This window comes from Callospermophilus lateralis, chromosome 11 (assembly GCF_048772815.1).
Source record: "Callospermophilus lateralis isolate mCalLat2 chromosome 11, mCalLat2.hap1, whole genome shotgun sequence".
In the NCBI taxonomy this organism is placed as follows: Eukaryota; Metazoa; Chordata; class Mammalia; order Rodentia; family Sciuridae; genus Callospermophilus; species Callospermophilus lateralis.
The window spans coordinates 90,573,398-90,597,227 of NC_135315.1; the positions used below are offsets into that span (position 1 = coordinate 90,573,398).

At 39.3% G+C, this 23,830-nt stretch overlaps 2 pseudogenes; one reads left to right on the forward strand and one right to left on the reverse strand.

Moving 5' to 3' along the window:
• Positions 1 to 10,724: 10,724 nt before the first annotated feature.
• Positions 10,725 to 12,819, reverse strand: LOC143410420 (kinesin-like protein KIF3B pseudogene; annotated as a pseudogene).
• A 4,198-nt stretch (positions 12,820 to 17,017) lies between these two features.
• LOC143385878 (importin-5 pseudogene) lies at positions 17,018 to 20,375 on the forward strand (annotated as a pseudogene).
• Positions 20,376 to 23,830: the final 3,455 nt, after the last annotated feature.

The window sequence follows — 23,830 nt, forward strand, 5'->3', positions numbered from 1 at the left end:
ATATTCGCGTATCTATCTATATGCAAATATCAGTTTCCTTCTCCAAAAATATTTTTTTCTTCTTCATTGAGGTTTGGAAATATGAAATGTCTCATGTGCCAGCAAACTCATATATATGTTATATACATGTATTTATTATATCCACACACACATAAGAATTCATTAAACACTTGGAAATTTCATATGCAGAGATAATAGTCACTAGAGTTGAAGGACAGAGGGAATGTGTAACAAAAGCATAGAGTGTTTATTAAATTTATGGAGGAGGTCATTGAGCTGTTTTCTTCTGACTTTATCTTTTGTCTCTCATGCTGTTGTACAGTTTTTACATTATCATTCCAGACAGCACCGCAAACCTGAGGCAGCCCATTTAGAAATCTCTCTTAACATATTAAACTGAATAGCAAGTAGATAAATTCAATCATAACTTGCAGCCAATAAAAACCTTCCATAAACTGGCAGACTCTCAAAACCTTTGAAGGCTTCCTCTTTAACTACAGAATTCTACAGGATATTAAAATTAAGTTCAGACTTTAGAAGGAAATTCTGTGGGTGGTACAGATGAGAAAACATCTCAAGGTCTTTCAAAATCATAAATCCAGGCACAGAGCTGTGTTTTAGTTATGGATTGAGAGTGTCTTCACTCCTTTTCCTAAACAGTAGTCAAAAGCTAACTACCAGTAATCCTGCCTCCTAGAAATAGCTTGCACAAGGTGCTGAAACAGGAGGTGTACAGGATAAAAGAAAGAAGATTGGAGCAAAGGGCACCAATAAGAGAAAAAAACTAGAGTTGGAAAAAAATCAGCAAGAGTCGTACACTCAGAAATTTCACAGCGTATTAAAGAGGTCACTTCCCTGTTTTAGAACAAGACTACTGCTTAACTATTTCAAAGAGAAGTTCTTCTGTTTTAAAATTTAACTCCAAATAAGGAACCATGACTTCCATCTATAACCCATTAAAATATTGAATAACTCTTCCTGCCAAGATTTAAGTTCATTTGTTTTGTCATAACCAAGTCAAACTTATTCGGAGTTTAGATAAAATAGCCCAGACACCAACCCTTTTGGGTTACTCATTCTTATGTGTGTAGGCTATAGTTAGGTATTTACTTTTAAGAGACTATAATTCTTTTATCCTTAATTTTTATACACCTTAATCATCTCGTTTGCTTTCCTCTAAATCCTTTGTATATAAAAATATGACCTTGGTTCTTACCTATGATTATCCTAGGGTCATATTTCTCATTTTTTTAAGAGCTATACCCTAACCCTTTTAAAATTTTTAAGAATTTGTTCTTTTTAGTTATATATGACAGTAGAATGCATTTTGACATATAATATATACATGGGGTATAAATTCCCATTTTTGTGCACTCCAACTTTTTTATTAAATTTTATTATGAGATAGGGTTTTACTGAATTGCCCAGGCTGGTTTGAACTTGAAATCTTCCTTCTTCAGCCCCTCAAGAAATTAGGATTACAAGTGTGCACCACTGGACTTGGCTCATGTTTCTCATTTGAATTCTAGAAAATATGAAAACGTTGCAGCAATTTTCAATTTTATTCCCTTGCCAAATATGTGATGGATGTTGTTCACATGTGTAACAATGTTAAAATTGAAATTTCTTCCCAAATCCAAAGACATAATTAGTGTTGCATATTAAAGGAGGAGGTAGTTCTTAGGCAGAATTTCCAAAGGAGTAAACTAAGAACTGGTTACAGGATTCTGGGATCCTTTACCCACATACAGGTCATAAAAGGGTAGAGAGGATGGGAATGATCTTAAGAATATAAGGATTTTTTTGGAGAGAGTTTTGCTCAGGCCTATCTTCTTCTGCAAGGAGGTGGTTTGAGAGAGTGTATTTTTCAAATCAAGAGACAGGAGATTTAACAGATGGCAAGGATAACTTTATATATATCTTCTGTGGTTATCTGGAGTCTGATGGAAAATCTAAGAGGCAGAGACCAGCCTGCCACCTTCTTTTACCACACCACAATGTTATGGGACTTATGTAGATAATAAAATGGTTACTGGAGAGAAGCAGATTAACACATCTATCATTTTACATGGTTACATTTTTGTGACAAGGTAGCTACAATCTACTTATTTAACAAAAATCCCTAACATTTTTAAAAATATATATATTTTTTAGTTGTCAATGGACCTTTATTTTATTTATTTATATGTGGTGCTAAGAACAAACCCAGGGCCTTACACTTGCTAGGCAAGTGCTCAACCACTGAGCCACAACTCCAGCCCTGCCTAACAATTTTATTAAGCATAGGCCTCATATTGTACACCAGATCTCTAGAATTGCTCGTTGTATGTATCTGCTGCTTTGTATCCACTGACCTACGTCTCTCCATTTATCCTACCTCCACCCATGGTAACCACTGTTTTATTCCTTATTTCTATATATTTGAGTTTTTTTAAAAAATCCACATATAAGTAACATGGTGAAATATTTTTCTTTCTCTTTGACTTATTTCACTTTGTATGATGTTCTCCAAGACCAGCCATCATGTTGTGGCCAATGGCAGGAGCTCCTTCTTCTTTGGGGAAAAAAAAAATATATATATATATATATATATATATATATATATATATATATATATATATATATATATAACCCCAGCTCCCCTAATAAAGCATTTTTGAACTTTTAAGTCTATTATACAAAATATCATTGCCAAGGCCATTATCAAGCAATTTCCCCCTAGGTTTTCTCCTAGGAGGCTTATGGTTTCGGGTCTTATATTTAAGCCCTTTATTCATTTTGTATGGTGTAAGATAAAGGTCCAATTTCTTTATATTGCATGTGGAGATCCAGTTTCCCATTGTGTCTGCTTGGTGCCTTTGTTGAAAATTAGCTTTCTAAGGGAAAAAGAGGGAGAAGGGGAGTTGCATGGAAGATGGAAGGGGAACCTCATCGTTATACAGAATACATATATGATGTTGTGATGAGAAAAAGAAAAGTGTGTACTTTAGATTGGATAGAGAGAAAGGATGGGAGAGGAGGGGAGGAGAATGGGGGATAGGAAGGGCAGCAGAATAGAATAGACATTATGATTGATGTATGTACATTCCATGTATGTATTATATATCAAAATGCATTCTACTGTCATGTATGACTAAAAAAAAATAAAAATAAATCATATGGTTAAAAAAAAGAAAATTAGCTTTCTATATTTGGATTTACTTCTGTGCTCTCTGTTCTGTTCCATTGGTCTGTTTCCTTTTTTTAAAAAAAATAGTGCCATACTGTTTTATTTACTATAACTCTGAAATATAATTTTAAATCAGGAAGTGTGATGCTGCCAGAAAATATTGCTTTGTCTATTTGGGTTTTCTTGTAGTTTCATATAAATTTTTGGATTTTTTTCTATTTCTTTAAAGAATGCCATTGGAATTTTAATAGAGAATGTGTTAAATCTATATGTTGGTTTGGGTAGTATGGGCATTTAAAAATATTTTTAGTTATAAATGTACATAATACCTTTACTTATTTTATTTTTTATGTGGTGCTGAGGATCAAAACCAGGGCCTCACACATGCTAGGCAAGTGCTCTGCCACTGAGCCACAACCCCAGCCCAGTATAGTCATTTTAATATTATTAATTCTTCCGATTCATGAGCAGGGAATTTATTTACATTTATTTGTGTTTTATTCTATTCTTTCTTCAACATTTTTTAGTTTTAAGTGTACAAATCTTTTACCTCAGTTAAATTTATTTCTAGTTCTTTAAAAGGTTATTATTAATGGGATTATTTTCTTGAGTTCTCTTTTAACAGAGTTGTTATTTGTGTGTAGAAATGTTACAGATTTTTTTCTTTTTCTTTTTCTTTTCTTTTTTTTTTTTTTTTTTTTTTTTTTTGGAACTGGGGATTGAATCCAGGGGTGCTTAACCACTAAGCCACATCCCCAACCCTTTTTTTTTTTTTGATTTGGTAACAGGGTCTTGCTAAGTTGCTTAGGCCCTTACGAAGTTGCTGAGGCCAGTCTTGAACTTGCAATCCTCAGCCTCTTAAGTTGCTGGGATTACAGATGTGTATCACCATACCTGGCTTCAACGCTACTAATTTTTATACATTGATTTTATAAACTGAAACTATATATTTATATTAGTTATAACAGTTTTTGTGTATGAAAACTTAGGCGGTGTTTTACAAATAGATTAGGCATATTGAGATAATTTTACTTCTTCCTTTCTGATTTGGATACTGTTTATTTCTTAGTGCCAAAGGCTTCAGTTACTTTCCACTGATTATGATGTTAGCTGTGGGTTTTCATAAATGACTTTAATTATGTTGAGAAGCTTTTCTTCTATACCTAAATTGTTAAGAGCTTTTATCAGGAAGGGGTACTGAAAATTTTTAAATGTGTTTTCAGCATCAATTGAAATAGTCATGTGATTTTCATCTTTCATTCGGTCCATGTGATCTATTACAATGATTGATTAAACCAGGCTTGCATGCCAGGGATGAAGCCCACTTGAATCATAATATATAGTCTTTTGATGTGTTGATTCACTTTTTAAAATATTTATAAACATTATTTTGGGGATAGTTTTTGAAAAATTATGGAGATACCACAGAAATTTCCCATTTACTCTCTACTGAGTTTGCCCTTTAGTTAACATATTAATATGGAACATTTGTTTCAACCCATGGAACCTATGTTGATTTGTTATTGTATTAGTGCCAACTTTATTTTTCAAAATTGAAATAATAAGGCTTTTAGTCTAATAAAGTAATATTCAGGTTATTCTAATGTTGAAGAAATGAAGAGAATGGAGAAAAGGAAGACTGTAGACATAGTCACAAATGCTTCTTGAGAAGACCAAGGAGAAGACCAGGGGAGTGCTTCTTGTCTATATTTATACTTTAATTTATTTATTTTTTTGTCAATGAATAAGATGACATACAAGATTGTGGAATTTAAAAACTTTTTATTTTTAAGAGATTTCCATTAGTAATCACTTATTATGATTTTTCATTATTGCTAAGAAATGGAAAACTGAGAAATATTCCAAAATATTATTGTTCTTTTTATATAATATTTTGTTCCATTTCTGTTAAAAGTCTTCTTAATTTGAACTAAAAATATCTAAAAATAACTTGTCCTAATCTTTTTTTTCTGCTATAAACTTTATAAGTTACTTCCAAATTGGCTTGCAATCTTTCTCAAGTCATTCTTTTTATTATTATTATTATTTAATAACTCAAAATTAGTTTTCTAATCACCTTTCCTGAAAGCACTCTACATCGCCCTAAAAAAGTTGATGTGAAGGTCACCTTCTCACTTCCTTTCCATTTTCACTTTGTATTTCCCCTCCTCCTTCTCTCCTTCTTCCTCTTTGTCCTTGTCATTCTTCCTCTTCTTCAATACCAAAGTGTGTTTTGCAGACTCTATGATGGCTCCCAGTGATCCCTGCCTCCTGTTATCTATAATCCTTGTGTAATTTAAACTTGCTTCTCACCTATGGAACATGGTGATGCTAAGAGGATGTCATTTCTACAAATAAGTTATAATAGATTATGATTTTCTAGTAGACTTTATTTAATCTCTCTTTCTAGCTTTGATGAAGTATACTGCCTTGGTGTGGAGGTCCACATGGAAAAGAGTAATGGCCTGTGAGTATTTGAGGCCCTCAGTACAGCAACACACCAGGAACTGAATCCTTCCAGTAATTATATAACTGAGTTTGAGATTGGATTCTTCCCCAGTTGAGCCTTTAATTGAGGGCCCTGGCAAACATCTTGATTATAGCCTTATAAAAGATCATGAAACAAAAGACCTAGAAGATCCACATTCAGATTCTGATCTGTCAAAACTGGGTTTTCTTTTTAAGATGCTAAACTTTGGGGTAATTTTTTTTCAATCTAGTAATAGCTAACATACCAACATTCCCTCTATGTTATGGAATGTGATGAGTCACTAACAAGATACCCTTGAACAGATACTATATTTCTTTCTTTCAAAAATATAGTATTTGTTTATTTATTAATTAATTTATTTATGATATGAGGGATTGAAAACAATGGGGGTCTACCATTGAGCTATACCCCCAGAATTTAAAAACATTAAAATTGTAGATGGACAGAATATCTTCAATTACTTAATTAATTTTAATATTTCTTTTAGTTATCAATAGACTTTATTTATTTATATGTGGTGATGAGAATCAAACCTAGTGCCTCACACATGCTAGACAAGAACTCTACCTTTGAGCCCAAACCCAGCCTTTATTTATTTATTTTTATGTGGTGCTGAGGATTGAACCCAGTGCCTCATGCATGCTAGGCGAGCACTCTGCCACTGAGCCACAAACCTGGCCCACTGATCTTTCAATTCTCTGATGATGTTAAGCAGTTTTATATCCTGTGGTTTTCACAGCTGCAGGTAATTTACCTGGAATACCTTCCTTACTCTTCACATGCAGATCTCTTCTCATTCTTCAAATATCTTAAATGATACTAACTATATTAGTATCTCCAAGCACTTTTCTTGACTTGGAATCATATTTGACACTTTTATTGTCTGTCTTCCCAACTAAACTACAGGCTCTGAGGGAACAGGGACAATATTCTGTTTACCATTGTATCTCCAATTCACAGTGCAATGTTTGGTGTCTACTAGACCATCAATGGATAGTTTTTTTAAGTTTGTGAATGGGGATTTTTTTCATGGGATGTTTATAGACATTTTTTCCCCCAAGGGATATGGTTTCATGGACATTGAGTTTGGAAAACTTTAGAGTAAACAGTTAAAGAGATTTCTTTACTGAAAGACTTTCTGGGGTCTTAATACAGATTATCTATTACTAGTGGACTTAATACAGATTATCTATTATCTTAATACAGATTATCTACTACTAGTGGACTATGAATCTTAAATGGGGGTTATTGCTTGTAGATTTCCTTCTACATATTTGGCCCTGAACAACTTCTCCTCCTTCTCTTTCTTTTTCTCCCAGGGCTGGGATGGAACCCACAGCTTTGCATATGCTAGGCAAGTACTCTATTGCAGAGATACACCCCCAGCCCTTGGAACTTCTTTTTTGAGGGGAATATCCCTTAGGACTGGTGTTCTGTGGTTCCTCATTCAGAATGTAATTCAATGTAATTCAAGGTTCATCTTTTATAGATAAGAAAACGGTGGCCCAGGAAGAGTTACTGACTTGTGTAAAGTTACACTGTGAGCTTTTGTAGGAATCAGGTCTTTCATGAAAGTCTAAACATTTATGAATGTCTATAGCATCTTTAAATGATTAACCAAACCAACAGGGAAAGTTATGTATAGAATTTAGAGATGAGTGTTTTGAGTAATCTATATCAAAGAATCTGGCCTACTTTGGAAATTTCCATTTTTTTGTAGGTACAATAAATCTGATTTTTATTACACATCTTAGTTTAGAATCACTTTTACATTCCTAGACAAAAAGATGATACAAATAAATATCAACTGTAAAACTCAGAGCCCCAAGTATTGGCATATTCTTTGTCTAAAGGTAGCCAAAGAGAAAGTCAAGATCCACAGTAACTCCAAAGAGCCATAAAGCCTGCTGCCTGCCCAGGATCACTGCTTTCATAAATAACCCCAAAAGCATTTCATTCAAGAAACAAAGGCAGGGAGAGCGGTGCCTGATTTCTGAACAACACAGGACAAAACCTTGCACGACAGACAACGGCCAGGCCCGCCATTCTCATCAAGTTCCCTCTGAGCATGTTCAGTATGGCTTTTAGAGTTGTTTAATAGCCCCAATTTTGTCCGCTGATGATATTCAGATGATCCAAGGTTGTTCACAGTGAGCCTTGACTTCAAGTGGGAAATGTGAGGCAGCACTGATATCTTAAGTTCACAGGGAATCAACACTTCTCTGAAACTTGGCAACAAGTCTACATTCAGTGAAGAAGGACTTACAAGAGTCAGATGGAAAAAGCAAAGAGCAGCCCGTGCCTGAGCTGCAGAACACTCTGGCGCCCTTGGTCGTGGAGGTGCGGGTGGAGCAGGTCAAGCAGCATGCGGGCCTAGACGGGAACAATTCAACCTTGCATCAGAGTCTTAAGAAAGTGCTTCATGCCTATGATTTGTGGCCTTGGGTTCTGAATCCAGGGGTCTGGGAGACGTGTGACTTTAAAAAATAATGAAGTCAGATACACTCTGCTGATTAGAGCAAAAGGGGGTCTGGTGAGGGTCGCATACATAGTCTCAAACTCCTCCTCCCAGATGGTCTTCCTAGATCCTGTTCAAGAGCTGCTTTCAGACTTCACTAGCTGCCGCTGGTACAAAGGCCCTGTGCTGTCCTGGAACATAATAGCATAAGTGCAGACATGAAAACCTGGTCCCTTAGCGGACCTGGTATGTCCTCTACACGTCGGGCTCAATTCACAACCCAAAGCAGCAGCATTCTGGTGGCAGCAAGTCATTTTGCCATCTGCTTTTATTCAAATGTTTATTCTCTTCATTCTGAGAGAAGAAAAGCACCATAGACTGCTTGGAAAGGGACAGCTTCATCTCTAAGCGAGTGTCCTTTCACTTAGTTTCCACAGACCACCACACGACACAGCTGAGCACAAAGCGAGCTTGTTTTAATAATCACACCTGTCAACGCGGCTTTCTTCTTCTGCCTTCTTGGAAAAATTCTATGGATCACTTAACCACCCTTGGCCACGACCACTACCTTGAACATCAGTATTAAGGTACACTGTTATCTGCAGTTACCAATTCTCAGATTTTTTACATAAATTTTCAGTCTACAGAATTCAGAATAGCTTTTAGGAAATGTGGTGAGAGAGAGACACGCGTCGCCAGCAGACAACCATCTTGGGCCACACACCTCATCACCTGGTTCTTATTCAAACCAGGAAACTCTTAGTAAATAAGAAAGAAGCAGGAAAAATAAGGGGAGGACCCATTATGTTCTGGGAACTTCTGAACAGGGCCCTGGGTTCAGAAAGAATGGTTACCAAAGAGGAGAGAGGCTGCAAAACAAAGACACCTCCATTTGCAGAATGTGAAGACATTGCACTTGGTACCTCCTAATCCCCATGTGGTCTGATCCAGAAATGTGCCCTGGGAACTGAGCAGCTGAGTTAAAACATAACTCAAGGCCCACCTCGGTTGCTATATTCCTGAGGCACTGTGCCAGCAAGATGCGCCAGGGCGGCAGACCTGGGGACTCATCCTGTCCCCTCAGGCTTTGCTCATGGACTCAGACACCCACGTGGGAGTGCTTTCAGCCTGGATTAGTCATTCAACGGGTCTTTAACACAGACAAAAGGCAATAACTGCACATTAGTGTATTTCTAAAACTGGGCAAGTTCTTGGTCTCTGTCTTTCTTCAGACACACACAGACACACTCATGGGCGCTGCCACGCTCACACACCCACACAAGCTGCTCTTGAAGGGAAATGAGTAACATTCACCTAGTGACCAACATAAAACAAAACTCTGAACTTCAATAATAGGAAGAACAAAAACTTACAAACCAAACCAGTCAATGTAAATGGGAATTCTGAACTCTCTCCTCTGAGCCATTCAGGAGCAAGCCGCTCCTCGCCAGCATCTTAAGCTCTGCCCAGGAGGAGCCGCAGTGCCAGGATTGGGTGCACTCCCTGCTGAAGGCAGGCAGGATCCAATGCCTCTGTATGTCTTCACTCACCACTGTCTGGGTCTTATGTCTCCATCTCTACATCTGCCTACTCACTCTCCTGCTTTCTTGGCCAATACAGAACAAAATGGGATATTCAAAAGTGCCACCAAAGTGCCAAAAGTGCCACCTTTCTCCAATGCTAGTCCCATCAGAGAAGACAGAGCCTCTCCCACAAAACAGGCCCATGACAGAACACGCTCCTGAGGTGGAGGATGGCCCTACAGAAGGACACTCAGAGGATGCATGCACGGGAAAGATGGGGACAAGTGAAGAGTAATGTGACAAGGTGGAAGGACGTGGCATCAGCTTACAGATCTAGGTCTTTGACAGGATCATCATGGTTTTGAGGTTCTAAAGAAGCTGTTTCCCTAAACTCTCCAAGGAGGCAAAGGGAATGTTATTTCTATTGCTTCTGACATTGAATCCTTCAGGAGCAGACACTGGAAGAGTCATCCACATTCAGCAGACCCCAAAGGCAGCTCTACTTCTTACTGAGGGGCATGGAAGCAAGATTACTGATCGCACCTCCTGGGGCTTGGGTTCAAATGAGATTTCTTGTTTTTTTTCCCTATAAGAACAGGCACCTACTCAAGTTTTAGGACTTTCACTTTTCAACCTTGTTGTTATTTTATCCTGAGGCTCCAAAGACATGGTCCTGCTAAGGGGACTCCTGACTCTGCCCTATTGTTCAAGAAGAAGAGAACCCAATGTGAAGAACAGGCTCAAAAAGGAGAGGGGAGAGGGAGAGAGGGCAGGGAAGAAGGAGGAGAGGGAGAAGTGAAGCAAGGTTATGGTCATTCTCTTGCTTTCCACTTCGACTATCGCACTTTACCTTACCCATGCATTTCTGAGATGCTAATTAAAGAACGTTTCCCAGAGAAGCTGAGTGCCAGATTAGGACTAGCACATTCGACCAGATTAAGTTGGTTACTCTGCAAAGAGGCCATTGCTTCTCCCCAGGGGAACAGTTCTGAGTTTGGCTCAAGTCCTCTCTGCAGCTTTGTGCTCGTCTCTTTTCTCAGAAGGCAATGCTGCTGTCATGCCCTGGGAGAGGAGGCCCTGGCCTTACTTGGGAACCAGCCCCCGAGACTGTGGATACAGTTGAGATGCAGGGGTTCCTGAGGAGGAGGAGGAGGAGGAGGATCCCGACTTCCTTCCACTCTTGGGCCTGGCCTTGGATTTCTTATTTGCAGTGCTTTCAAAGGATGATGCATCCACCTGTATCTCATCTTCATCCTGCAGAGCTGCATCCAGTGCAGCCTGGACCTTTGGGGCAATGGTTGGACCCTCATAGTCACTGGTGGTCCAGCTGGGCATGTCCAGCTCTAAGAGCACAATATTTTCTGCCCTGTATCGTGTCTCTGGACGAATCATCATGGACATTCTTGCATGCTGGCTCAATGGTCTCTTGTATCCCACCGTGGCCGCTTCATCATCTGCTGATTCTCCAGTCTGGTTATAGGGTGTAACTTCCAATGATCTTCCTCTTCATCAAAAAAGGATCTATTCATAATTTTACTTTTTTCCTCCAGAGGGATAAAGTTTTCTATAATAAGATGCTTGAGCTTCAGCTCCCGGGTGAGCTCGTTCTGCGTCTGCTCCAGCTCCTGGCGCTCCTTGATGTGCTCTTCTTGGAGGTTGTGGATCTCGGCCTTCACTGCCTGAAGCTTGGAGAAGAGTTTTTGAGTTTTTTGGTCTTGATGTCCACCTCTTGCTTCAGTGAGCTGTACATCTTTTTAAGTTCCAAGGTCTCCTCATCTCGACTTTCCATCTGTTGCTGGATTTCTCTTTCTCGACGTTTCTGCTCTGCAATTTCCTGCCGTTTCTGTTCCAGTATTTTCTGCTGTTCATTTGTATGATCTACTATATTTTTTTCCTCCAACAAGTAGTTTACTTTCCATGGCCTTGATTTTGGCGCCCAGCATCTCAGCAGCATCCTTTTCCCGCCGCAGGTCCTCCATCTTTTTCTCCTTCTCCTTCAGCAGTCTCATCTTCTCCTCTGCAACCAAGCTGTGGTCTTCCACAATGGACCGCTTCTCAATCTCCAGTTTTTCTTGCTGTTCCCTCCAGTAATCATCCTTATCATCTCCTTCCTCCTCAACCTCTTCTCCCTCCTCCTCCTCCTCTTCCCCACCCCCACCACTGCCACCACCTTCCCTCCGCTTCTCTCGCCGCTTCCTCCTGCCAATGGAGCGCTTTTCCAGCTGGGCCTTGAGCCGAGCAATTTCTTCCTGAAATTCTCGAAGGAGGGCATCCTTTGGGTCCTCATTGACCCTTGGCTTATTCTTAATGTTTTTGGCACTGTTGGCATATCTCAAGGTGGTCAGAGTCTCTTTCACATTGTATGAGGCAGGTCCCACATTGGCTACCATCACAGTCTTGGCGTCGCCACCCAGGGAATCTTAGAGGAGTCTGGTAAGCTTTGAGTCTCCATAGGGAATGTGAGTGATTTTCCCGTCCACCAGGGCAGAGATGACATTACCCAGGGCTGACAGGGAGAGGTTGATCTTCGTTGCCTCTTCGAGCTGTGCTCGTTCATGTTGGTGGCCCAGACGGAGCGGTTCTGGTTCCCCACGTTCATCACGTGCTCTATCTCCTTCACACTCTTGGTGACAAAGGAAGACAAGTCCTTCACATACACTCCTGTGTCAGGCCTCTCTTTGAGCTCTAGCCATTTGGTTTGGTCTTTTGAGAGCAGGTCTCAGATCTCCTCCTGGTAGATCTCTAAGTAGGAAGCCCTGACCAGGTACTGCTGATTCTGCGAGCGAGAGATGTGGGTGAAGATGTGGTCAAATGAGTTGGGAATGACACCTCGTTTTTCAGGGTCACCTCGGACTCCTTCCATAGTGTAGGTTTTCCCAGTCCCAGTTTGTCCATAGGCAAAAATTGTCTCATTGAAACCTTGCAGAACAGAGTCCACGAGAGGTCGGAACGTCTCATCATAGAGTTCAAACTGCTTGGCGTTCCAGTCAGAGACTGCATCAAAGGTGAAGGTCTTGGGCATTTCATGGGTTGTGCCTTTGGGGTTCTTCACAGACACCTGACCCAGCTTCACATCCACGTCCACCACCTTGTCGTAGGAAGCGGCCTTTTCCTTGCCATTCCTGGGCCGACAGCGAACCACCACCCCAACTGACTCTGAGCATTTTAACTTTGACATGATGAGCTCTGACTGTGTCAGTCTCGAGGGCTGTAAATCCAAAATGTCTCAGGATGCTAAGGTCCTGTGGCCCGAGCCAACAGCGGGCGACGGCGGCGGTGGCTGCGGCGACAGCGGCAAACCCGGGCTCAACCATTCCCCACTGCCCCGGATGGGGAGAGACCGCGGCCACCCGAAATTTCCATTTTTGATAAAAATACCACAATAGTTTTTCAGATCCTATGCTTTAAAAATGCTACCATACCTCCACCCATGCCCTAATCAAAACAAAAGCACTTATAATTTTGTTTATCCCAGCTCTCTGGGATGTGGAGGAATCAGTCAAAAAACATAAGGAAAGTCTGGCATTTATTTACTTACCTGATTGCTGTATTTGTGTGGGAATGAATTCTGAGAGTATCTAAAGGTAGAATCCATGTGTTTAATGTCCGTGTGGGAAAGGGGTGAATGTTATGATTGTCTGGCTTTGCATCCTATAGTTGAGGGTTAGAAACTTCCTTCATCCTTTAGAATCTGTGTGACATTTAGCAGGTTATACTAAATTTCTGTTTTCTCATCTGTAAATAAGAGTATCGTTTAGCCCATCTCATATGGTTTTTGATATGAGATGGTGCATATCTACAGCTCAGCACATTGCTACCCACCAATAAGTACCCTAAATGTTAAGTATTATAAGGAAGAAATTTAGGAGGGCCCTTGATGGTGCTTGAGGGATTGATGAAAATACTGAGATAAATTTCAAGGCCTCATCAACGGCCCTCCTAAATTTTCAAAATAAAATCAGATGGGGCACAGAGTCCACATATATTTCCCAAACCATTTACTTCTTTATCACTTAGGATTTTTGCTTGTAGATCTGGAGTAAGCCTGTCTGATCTGTACAACATAAACACACACTGGCCATGACTTAATGACAAGCAGAATGGTTAACACCTTGATTTAGAGGGTTTATATGGTATGTTTTGCCAAACAACCATTAGTTTGATCCTTTTGAGGTAGAGTGACTTGCTTGGTCTTCCTAGGGTGGTCTTCCTCTTTAGGACCTTAGGGTTTGTTGAATGCTTAGGGTGTTTGGTGAGGATGAAACTTGTGGAATCTTTGGTAGTTGTTCTTTCCTAGGCTTTGTGGAGTCTTGTTCTATATACTTATTGCACAGTATTCATTCAAGGATTCAGACTCTGATTTAGGTTTATGGAACTCCTATTCATTCACTTATAGCACTTTTATAAATTGGAATTATATATTGTACAAGCAGATTACACATCCCCTTCCTCTCTAGTTTCATACCCCATGAATTACAGCTGCCTTGGTGACCATGAATTCTGAAATGTTTCCTTAGCTCCCAACACCAAAGTGTCTCCAAGTATTTCTGGGCTAAGCTTGTTTGTTTCCTTTTTCTCAGGGATTGCCTGTTGCCCAACATCTGAAAAGTTATTCCATATGTCTTGCCAAGTTTTATAGTTTTTTTTTAAGAGAAAAGGTTTCTGTATTGTGGCCAGAAGTGGAAGTCCTTTCCCACATTCAGTCCCTACTGCCTTACCATAGGGCCTCCACTTTGAAGAATGACCCCCTTCAATACTATAGTGTCAAGAGATTTGCTTTCACTACAGAGTCTTGCCAAGTTTCTCTTGAGACTAAGGGTTTGAGTAGGATGATGGGTATGGATGGATCAGAGAATTAGTCTAACATTTAGGGAACAGAACAGAATGAACTTGCCCATAGCTGAAACAATCCTTATAACTTTGTGCTTGGTCTGTTTGATTCTAGACCATACAAATGATTGCATGTTAGTCTCTGTGATGGGATCATTTAAAAAACTCATTTCTAATCAACTTTGATTTTAAACAACTTATTATTCATTTAAATTGGTTATAAATGGAAAAACTGGAATCTGGGTTAGTTTTTTGTCATTGTGACAAACAACTTAAAGGATGAAGGTTTGTTTTGGCTCATTGTTTCAGAGAACTTAGTCCATGGTCAGCTGACTCCAAGGCAGAAACACCATGGTGAAAGGATATGGTGGAAGAAAGTTGTTCATTTCATGATAGACAAGAAGAGGGTATGGAGAGAGAAAGATACTGGGAGAAGAGAAGATAAAGTCTTCCGGGATGTGTGCCCAGTGATCTACTTCCTAAAAATAGGTCCCATCCCCAAGGAATTCATTTAGTTATCAGTGAATTAGCCCATTTAATTATCAATATCAATTACTCATTTGATTATCAAATGGATTAATCTACTGATGAGGTCAACATCCTCATGATCCAGTCCTTGTCCAAAAGGCCCATCTCTGAACCTTGCTGTATTGGGGACATGCTTTCAATACATGAGCTTTTGGAAGATATTTCAGATTGAAACCATAACAGAACCTATGCTTATTCCATGTTCTTAGGCTGGGAAGGCTGGGATATAACAGAAAAAACCATGACTTTTCTGTGTACAAAGAATCCCTCTAGGTTGAAGGTCATGTAGAATCCTTATTTCCTTCAGCCACCAAAGGGACATTAATTATGATGAAATAAGCTAATAACCTGTTCATATGCCAATTTTTTTCAATGTAATTTGAGTTGAAAAGTAATCATATACTGGCATATTTCATAAATTACCCATAGAATGCTTTCTTTCTTCCTATAATAAGACTAGGTGAAAAGAAATGCAATAAAATATGATTCAAAAGGCTCATAGACTTTCAGTCATCTTTTTGCTTAATATATAAAAGATAATATAAGAATTGAAAAAAATTCAAGAAAAATAATTAGTTGGTTTTTCTTCTTGGTAGGAGGTAGGGGCCCACTGGTGAGAAGATGTTCATTAGTAAGTTTCTGCTACAAAGAATGTTTGCTGGCATCAGTAAAGAATATTTATCTTTTCTTGCAAATGATATTGCCTGTATCATGAATAACTATGAGGCATACACAAAGGAAAATTCCCAAATTTAAATTTGCACATTTATTGCAGTTCCATGTTTCAAGTGTCTAATGCTTATTAATTCAGATGCCATTATGTTCTTTTCTTCTCCGTAATCATTTTGCTTGGATAACTTTGGAAAGGCATTTGAAAGAAGATAAAATGTCTTTTTGTTTTATGACTGGCCTGTACATTTACTGGCTCTAACCTTCTTTAAGGCCTTGGACTTTGAGAATTTCCTATCCATTTGTAACTTCAAATAATCTTTAGAAAACAAACTGCTTTGATGTTCCCTTTTTATTTTTTTTGAGTATGCACTTTATTATGCTAATTGCCTATATAATGATATTGCACAATCATCTTATGAAGACAATAGGAGAGTTGATATTATCCTGTCCTATAGAGGAAAAGTCAGAGGTATGGAAGGATTTTTGTGTGCTATTCACAGACAATTATCGTGGCCAGAACCAGTATAGATGAATAGAGAGGATGAACATTGGTTGAAGAGGAGGAAGAGACCTGACTGTGGTTCCAACTCCATTCTCAGTTCAATCAATTCCTTATCTGGGCCTCGTTTTCCTCATTTGTAAAGTGCTAGGGTAGAATAGGTGATTCTCTTAGGTCCATCTGGCTCTGGAACTCTATGGTTATTTGCCTTCCTTTGGCTTTTCTCCCACAAAGCATTACTTCCTTTAGATTTCATCTGGATGTACCTGGGTTACATTTGATTTTCACTTCTTTCCTTCTCCTTGTTCCTTTAAGGACTTTTGCTGAAGATGTGGAAAACAAAACAGAACAAAACAACATTTAGCCTCCTAGCAACAATAACTGTATTGTGTAGACAGTCTGGATGATTTTTTATTATTGTATTATATAGTATATTAATTTCAAGTTTATCTATGCCTTTGTAGTTAAACTAAAGTATGAATACATCATTATTATATTTTCAAATAAATTAGATTTCAAGTCCCCAGATACTTGCCACTGTTTGGCTTCATTATTAATCCCTTGTGTGATCTCGGGTCTTCTACTAAACTTACTACAACATAATGAGGGAGGGTTATCAATAAACCTGTCTTCTTCAATAAAGATATGGTGACTGAACAGAAAACTAAGTAACAGTTATTCCCATGATTGTTTTATACTTCTAAACACATGGACACGAAGCCCCCCACCCCCGAGCCGCCTCTGGTGCCGGTCCCCGCGCTGGGCCCGCCCCCGCCCCTCCTGCCGGCCCGCCAGCGCGCCTCACGGCTCCTGTCTCCCCTCCCTCCTTCTCTTTCTCATGCCTAGCGCAATGGCGGCGGCCGCAGCGGAGCAGCAACAGTTCTACCTGCTCCTGGGAAACCTGCTCAGCCCCGACAATGTGGTCCAGAAACAGGCGGAGGAAACCTATGAAAATATCCCAGGTCAGTCAAAGATCACGTTCCTCTTACAAGCCATCAGAAATACAACAGCTGCTGAGGAGGCTAGACAAATGGCTGCTGTACTCCTAAGACGTCTTTTGTCCTCTGCATTTGATGAAGTCTATCCAACTCTTCCATCAGATGTTCAGACTGCCATCAAGAGTGAACTACTGATGATTATTCAGATGGAAACACAGTCTAGCATGAGGAAAAAAATTTGTGACATTGCTGCAGAATTGACCAGGAATTTAATAGATGAGGATGGCAACAACAAGTGGCCTGAAGGTTTGAAGTTCCTTTTCGATTCCGTAAGCTCTCAAAATATGGGACTGCGGGAAGCTGCCCTTCACATATTCTGGAACTTCCCTGGAATTTTTGGGAACCAGCAGCAGCACTATTTAGACGTCATCAAACGGATGTTAGTTCAGTGTATGCAAGATCAGGAACATCCATCGATCAGGACATTATCTGCTAGAGCTACTGCTGCGTTCATACTTGCAAATGAGCATAATGTTGCTCTGTTCAAACATTTTGCAGATTTGTTACCTGGATTCTTACAGGCTGTAAATGATTCGTGCTACCAGAATGATGATTCAGTCTTAAAGTCTCTTGTTGAGATTGCAGATACCGTTCCAAAGTATTTGCGTCCTCACTTGGAAGCAACTCTACAGCTAAGTCTAAAGTTATGTGGAGACACAAGCCTCAACAACATGCAGCGCCAGCTTGCCCTTGAAGTGATCGTGACACTCTCAGAGACTGCAGCTGCTATGTTAAGAAAACACACTAATATTGTTGCTCAGACAATTCCTCAGATGTTAGCAATGATGGTTGATCTCGAAGAAGATGAGGACTGGGCAAATGCTGATGAACTAGAAGATGATGATTTTGATAGCAATGCAGTTGCTGGTGAGAGCGCTTTAGACCGGATGGCTTGTGGACTTGGTGGAAAGCTTGTTCTGCCAATGATCAAGGAACACATTATGCAAATGCTTCAAAACCATGACTGGAAATACTGGCATGCAGGATTGATGGCCTTATCTGCAATTGGCGAAGGGTGCCACCAGCAAATGGAAGGAATTCTAAATGAGATAGTAAATTTTGTCTTGCTTTTCCTTCAAGATCCTCATCCAAGAGTAAGATATGCTGCCTGCAATGCTGTGGGACAGATGGCTACAGATTTTGCACCTGGTTTCCAAAAGAAATTTCATGAAAAGGTGATTGCAGCTTTGCTCCAGACCATGGAAGACCAAGGCAACCAACGGGTACAGGCCCATGCAGGTGCTGCTCTCATAAACTTTACTGAAGACTGTCCCAAGTCTCTACTTATTCCATACTTACATAATTTAGTGAAACATCTGCACTCTATTATGGTACTTAAACTTCAAGAGTTGATTCAGAAAGGTACCAAATTAGTTTTGGAACAAGTTGTGACATCCATTGCATCAGTTGCAGATACTGCAGAAGAAAAGTTTGTCCCCTACTATGATTTATTTATGCCATCACTGAAGCACATTGTTGAGAATGCAGTTCAAAAGGAACTCAGACTTTTGAGAGGGAAAACTATTGAATGCATCAGTCTCATTGGCCTGGCAGTTGGGAAGGAAAAATTCATGCAGGATGCCTCAGATGTGATGCAGCTATTGTTGAAGACTCAGACAGATTTCAATGATATGGAAGATGATGATCCTCAGATATCTTACATGATCTCAGCATGGGCCAGAATGTGCAAAATCCTTGGGAAAGAATTTCAGCAATACCTTCCCGTGGTTATGGGGCCTTTAATGAAGACAGCTTCAATTAAGCCTGAAGTAGCCCTTTTAGATACCCAAGACATGGAGAATATGAGTGATGATGATGGTTGGGAATTTGTGAACCTTGGAGATCAGCAAAGTTTTGGTATTAAAACGGCAGGACTGGAAGAAAAATCAACTGCTTGCCAGATGTTGGTTTGCTACGCCAAGGAATTAAAAGAAGGTTTTGTGGAATACACCGAACAGGTTGTCAAGCTGATGGTCCCTTTACTGAAATTTTATTTCCATGAAGGTGTTCCTGTGGCAGCAGCGGAGTCCATGCCTCTTCTCCTGGAGTGTGCACGGGTTCGGGGTCCTGAGTACCTCACCCAAATGTGTCATTTCATGTGTGATGCTCTATTCAAGGCCATTGGCACAGAACCAGATTCTGATGTCCTCTCAGAAATAATGCATTCTTTTGCAAAGTGCATTGAAGTAATGGGAGATGGATGCCTAAATAATGAACACTTTGAAGAACTGGGGGGTATACTGAAAGCAAAACTTGAAGAACATTTTAAAAATCAAGAATTGCGGCAAGTTAAAAGACAAGATGAAGACTATGATGAACAGGTTGAAGAGTCACTACAAGATGAGGATGATAATGATGTTTATATTCTGACCAAAGTGTCAGATATTTTACACTCAATATTCAGCAGCTACAAGGAAAAGGTGTTACCATGGTTTGAACAGTTTCTTCCATTAATTGTCAACCTAATTTGTCCACATAGACCATGGCCAGACAGACAATGAGGATTGTGCATCTTTGATGATGTCATAGAACATTGTAGTCCAGCTTCATTTAAGTATGCAGAATATTTCTTAAGGCCAGTGCTCCAATATGTATGTGACAACAGCCCAGAAGTCAGGCAAGCAGCAGCATATGGCCTGGGAGTCATTGCACAGTATGGTGGAGATAACTATCGCCCTTTTTGTACAGAAGCATTACCGCTGCTTGTAAGAGTTATTCAGTCTGCAGATTCTAAGACCAAAGAAAATGTGAACGCTACTGAGAACTGCATCTCAGCTGTAGGGAAAATTATGAAGTTCAAGCCTGACTGTGTAAACGTTGAAGAAGTCCTTCCACATTGGTTGTCTTGGCTTCCACTACATGAAGATAAAGAAGAAGCTGTTCAGACTTTTAATTATCTCTGTGACCTGATCGAAAGTAATCACCCAATTGTTCTTGGCCCAAACAATACCAATCTGCCCAAAATATTCAGTATAATTGCAGAAGGAGAATTGCATGAGGCCATAAAACATGAAGATCCTTGTGCCAAACGTTTGGCTAATGTAGTTCGCCAAGTACAGACTTCTGGAGGATTGTGGACTGAATGCATAGCACAGCTCAGTCCCGAGCAGCAGGCAGCCATACAGGAGCTCCTGAACTCTGCTTGAAGGGCCTTAATACCACCCACCAGAAAACTAACTCCAAATAAACATTTACCCTTTTTGTTTAGGTTTCTTTGTTTTGTTTTTTGAGCAAGAGAGCGGTAGTGTTGTGTGTAGGCCATTCTTCTGGAGATCCACAAGCAGGAAGAGCATCCCTGTGTGTGGAGTGGAGTTGCAGTGGATTTCTATCAGATCACTGAAGGAGTTCCCCGTAAGCCCTACAGTAGCACTGAAGAGTATTTTTCTATTGGTATATCCCACCCATGTGAAGGGGAAGGGAAATAAAATTAACTTTTCTCATTAGACATAAGGAAACTTAAGGAAAAACAGCTTTAAGATGAGTTACTCAGCGTAGGTGTGTGTTAAAACAAATTGCTAGACATCTAGTGTTCATTCTATTAATCGGAGTGGAGTCTTTTTGTGGGGTAAAAGGAAGCCTTCACCCCAGCAAAGCAGTAGATGGAAAAATTGGGGGGAAAAAAAACCAAAACCTGATGATAAACAACACGCATGAGGCTGTCACATTTGATTGTCAGTTTTGGTTGTTTTTCCCAAAAGGCTTATACAGGGACTCAGTTGGGAGGATTTTCAGCTTCCAGCCCTTGAATGTGAAGTGTCATTGGCATGTCTGGCAGTAGTCTCTCATTCACTCCTCAATAAACAACGTTGAAATACAAAAAAAAAAAATAAATAAATAAAATAAACACATGGACACTAAGAATGAAGCACTTCAAGATAAAATATAGGCTTCAAAGTCTTCAAAATAGTTTTAAAATAAAATATTAAAATAGTAAAGAAATGAAAAGATTATTGGATCTTTCAACTGGGTTATGAAATGTGTACCAATATTTGGGCTTTTTGAAGCCCACTTCTGGACTTTTCCATGACTGATAAGTCTATAATTTGCTATTAAAATGTTGCAATTTCATTTTTAGACAAGGGAGCTATAAATTGCTAAAATCTGGTATAAATGATCAATTATATAAGAACAGATGTCTATTGTTTTATTTGTGAAGGGAGAAGAGTGCATGATACTATTTACTTATAGTTATCCTTTAAAATTTTCCTCCAGAAGAAAGAAAATAATCCATGCCACATTTGTGGAAATGGTTAGGTTGAACGAAGAATTCAGGGATGATTTAGTGCAGTACATCATGCAGGCTTCCTGGCATATGCATTTTAAACAGTATTGTGTTGTCTCCCAAGTTTGCCAGAGTCTAATCTGTGAGCAATTAAGGCAAAATCAAAATCAGAAACCTATCGGAGTAATATTGTTTTGAAATTGTCAAGCAAAAGTCTTTGGTTTGGTTTTGTTACGTCTGGAACCAAAATGTCACATGTGGCATACATCATTTAAAGTTTATTATTTTAACTTTAGACCTCCTTGTTTAAAATTCAGTGCCCTGCATCCCAGCATAAGCATTTTTACTCTATTATACACGAGCCTGTGCCAGCTCCATGGTGAACCTGGTGAAACCATAGCTTGGATGACTGGAAGGCCCCTCCATGGTTCCCTTCTTTTGTTGGAGCTGCCAAACCCAATAGGTTCGTGGGGGTGCTCAAAAATTAAAGCATGGCACCAGGTAATTGAAACCATTCCCTGAACATCTAGCTGTACTCTCTGCTGAAAAAGAAATCATCCCACGTTATTGGGAAAGTAAAAGTGGTGTCACTTTACGTTTACAGAAGCATTCAGTATTTTCATGGACAAACTCAAAAGCTGGTGATTACAAAGTGTGAAATTCTTATTAAAATTACTCATGAAATCAAGAGAACACATATTTAGCAATTGTTCCAAGGCCTCCTTTCCTCCTATTTGAACAGCATTAGCAACAATCCCTCCAATCCATTCTCTTCTCCATATCAAATATGATGTTTCTCCTTCTTGGATGACTTACCCTAGCAAGAGAATTTTAAATTATTTGTCATTCAGTGTAAGCTCACTCTTGATGTTATGGCCTTCTTCACACAGGCACGAGGCAAATTGTCTTCTGGGATTAAGATGTAGTGAATTTGGGCTGGCTGCAGTAGAAGAGATAGGGGTGTTGACAGGGAGTATGTATTTTTGCTTTTAAATCTAAGTAAAGATTTACAGATCGAGAATTTGATTACATTCTTTGTGCAGAACTTCAGCTTCTCTACATGCAGTTCAAGATTGTCATGGCTGCAGAGGATTTACACGTCTTACAAAGTTCCGGTTATAATAATAGTATAACACTATACTGTTTCTGAGGTGTTTTCCATTTCTTATTCATCTTTATAGTTTTTGTTTACAGAGCATACAGGGTAGGGATTGTTTTATTCACCTTGACAGTGAGGATTCTAAGGCCCAGAGAAGTTAAGTGGATTGCCCAAGATCACACAGCCAGTAAGGACAGAGTAAACTCTCAAACTGATCTTCTGACTCTGAATCTTATGCTCTTTCCATTAGCATGTGGTGCCTCTTATATTTCTTCTGTCTTCTTCTTACCAAAGTGAATTTTTTTTGGACCAGTTTTCAAAGCAGTTTTAATGGAACACATCCAAATGTTGTTTATGTTGAGCTGAATTTTTTTTGGACCAGTTTTCAAAGCAGTTTTAATGGAACACATCCAAATGTTGTTTATGTTGAGCTGACAGCATGGAAATGTACAGTTTCTCAATTAGGAAAGTGCTCATTATCTTGGAATCCCGAGACTGCCAAAGATCAGTGTGAAATAGTTTCATGTGTCTCTACTTGTGTGAGCACAGTGATTTGCTTGCTCCTCCACCACATTATGTATTTCTGTCTTATAATATATGTACACATCTAGTTCTAAATCTCAAATATAAACTCCTGATGCTCAATTACTGTCATGTTCATTTTTGTATATGCCATTGTGTTTTGTACAATGTCCTACATGATGTTGATGCTCAATGTTTACTAAAATGAATTAAAGATGATATATGAGGTTCGGGTCCCACCAGAGTCGCCAAAAAAAAAAAAAAAAGATGATATATGAGGGTTTGAAGGGGCCAAAGGAACCTTCCTGTACTGTCTGTATCAGTTCTGTCCAGTATAAATTTCTGTAGTGATGGATATGCTCCATTTTGGGGCTGTTCAATGCAAAAGCCAAAAGCGGCTTATATACTAGGGAAGATATTTTTTAATTTATTTTAATGCAAGTTAGTTTAAATAGTTGTATGTGGCTGGTAATTACTTATTAGACATTGCAGTTCTAAAATTTCCATACGTTTTCTTAAATTCTGATTGTGTTTGGGTCCTTCCACATGCTGATGGTCCTCATTATGCCTTTTTAAGCACGTTTAAATTTAAAAAATTTAAAAATCATTTTTATCAGCATGTATCAATTATACCAATTAATGGGTTTCAGTGAGTATGCACTGCTCACTGTGTCTTTGATGAAGAGGATTTTCAGCCAGCTGTGGACAATGAGATGTAGTGGGCTCAGACTTCTCCTTACATCCAAGGTAGCTGTCTCTTTCTGCTCTTGAGTTCTCTGAAGAAGGGCCGGCATCTTCCCTGAGAATTTTCTGGAAAGC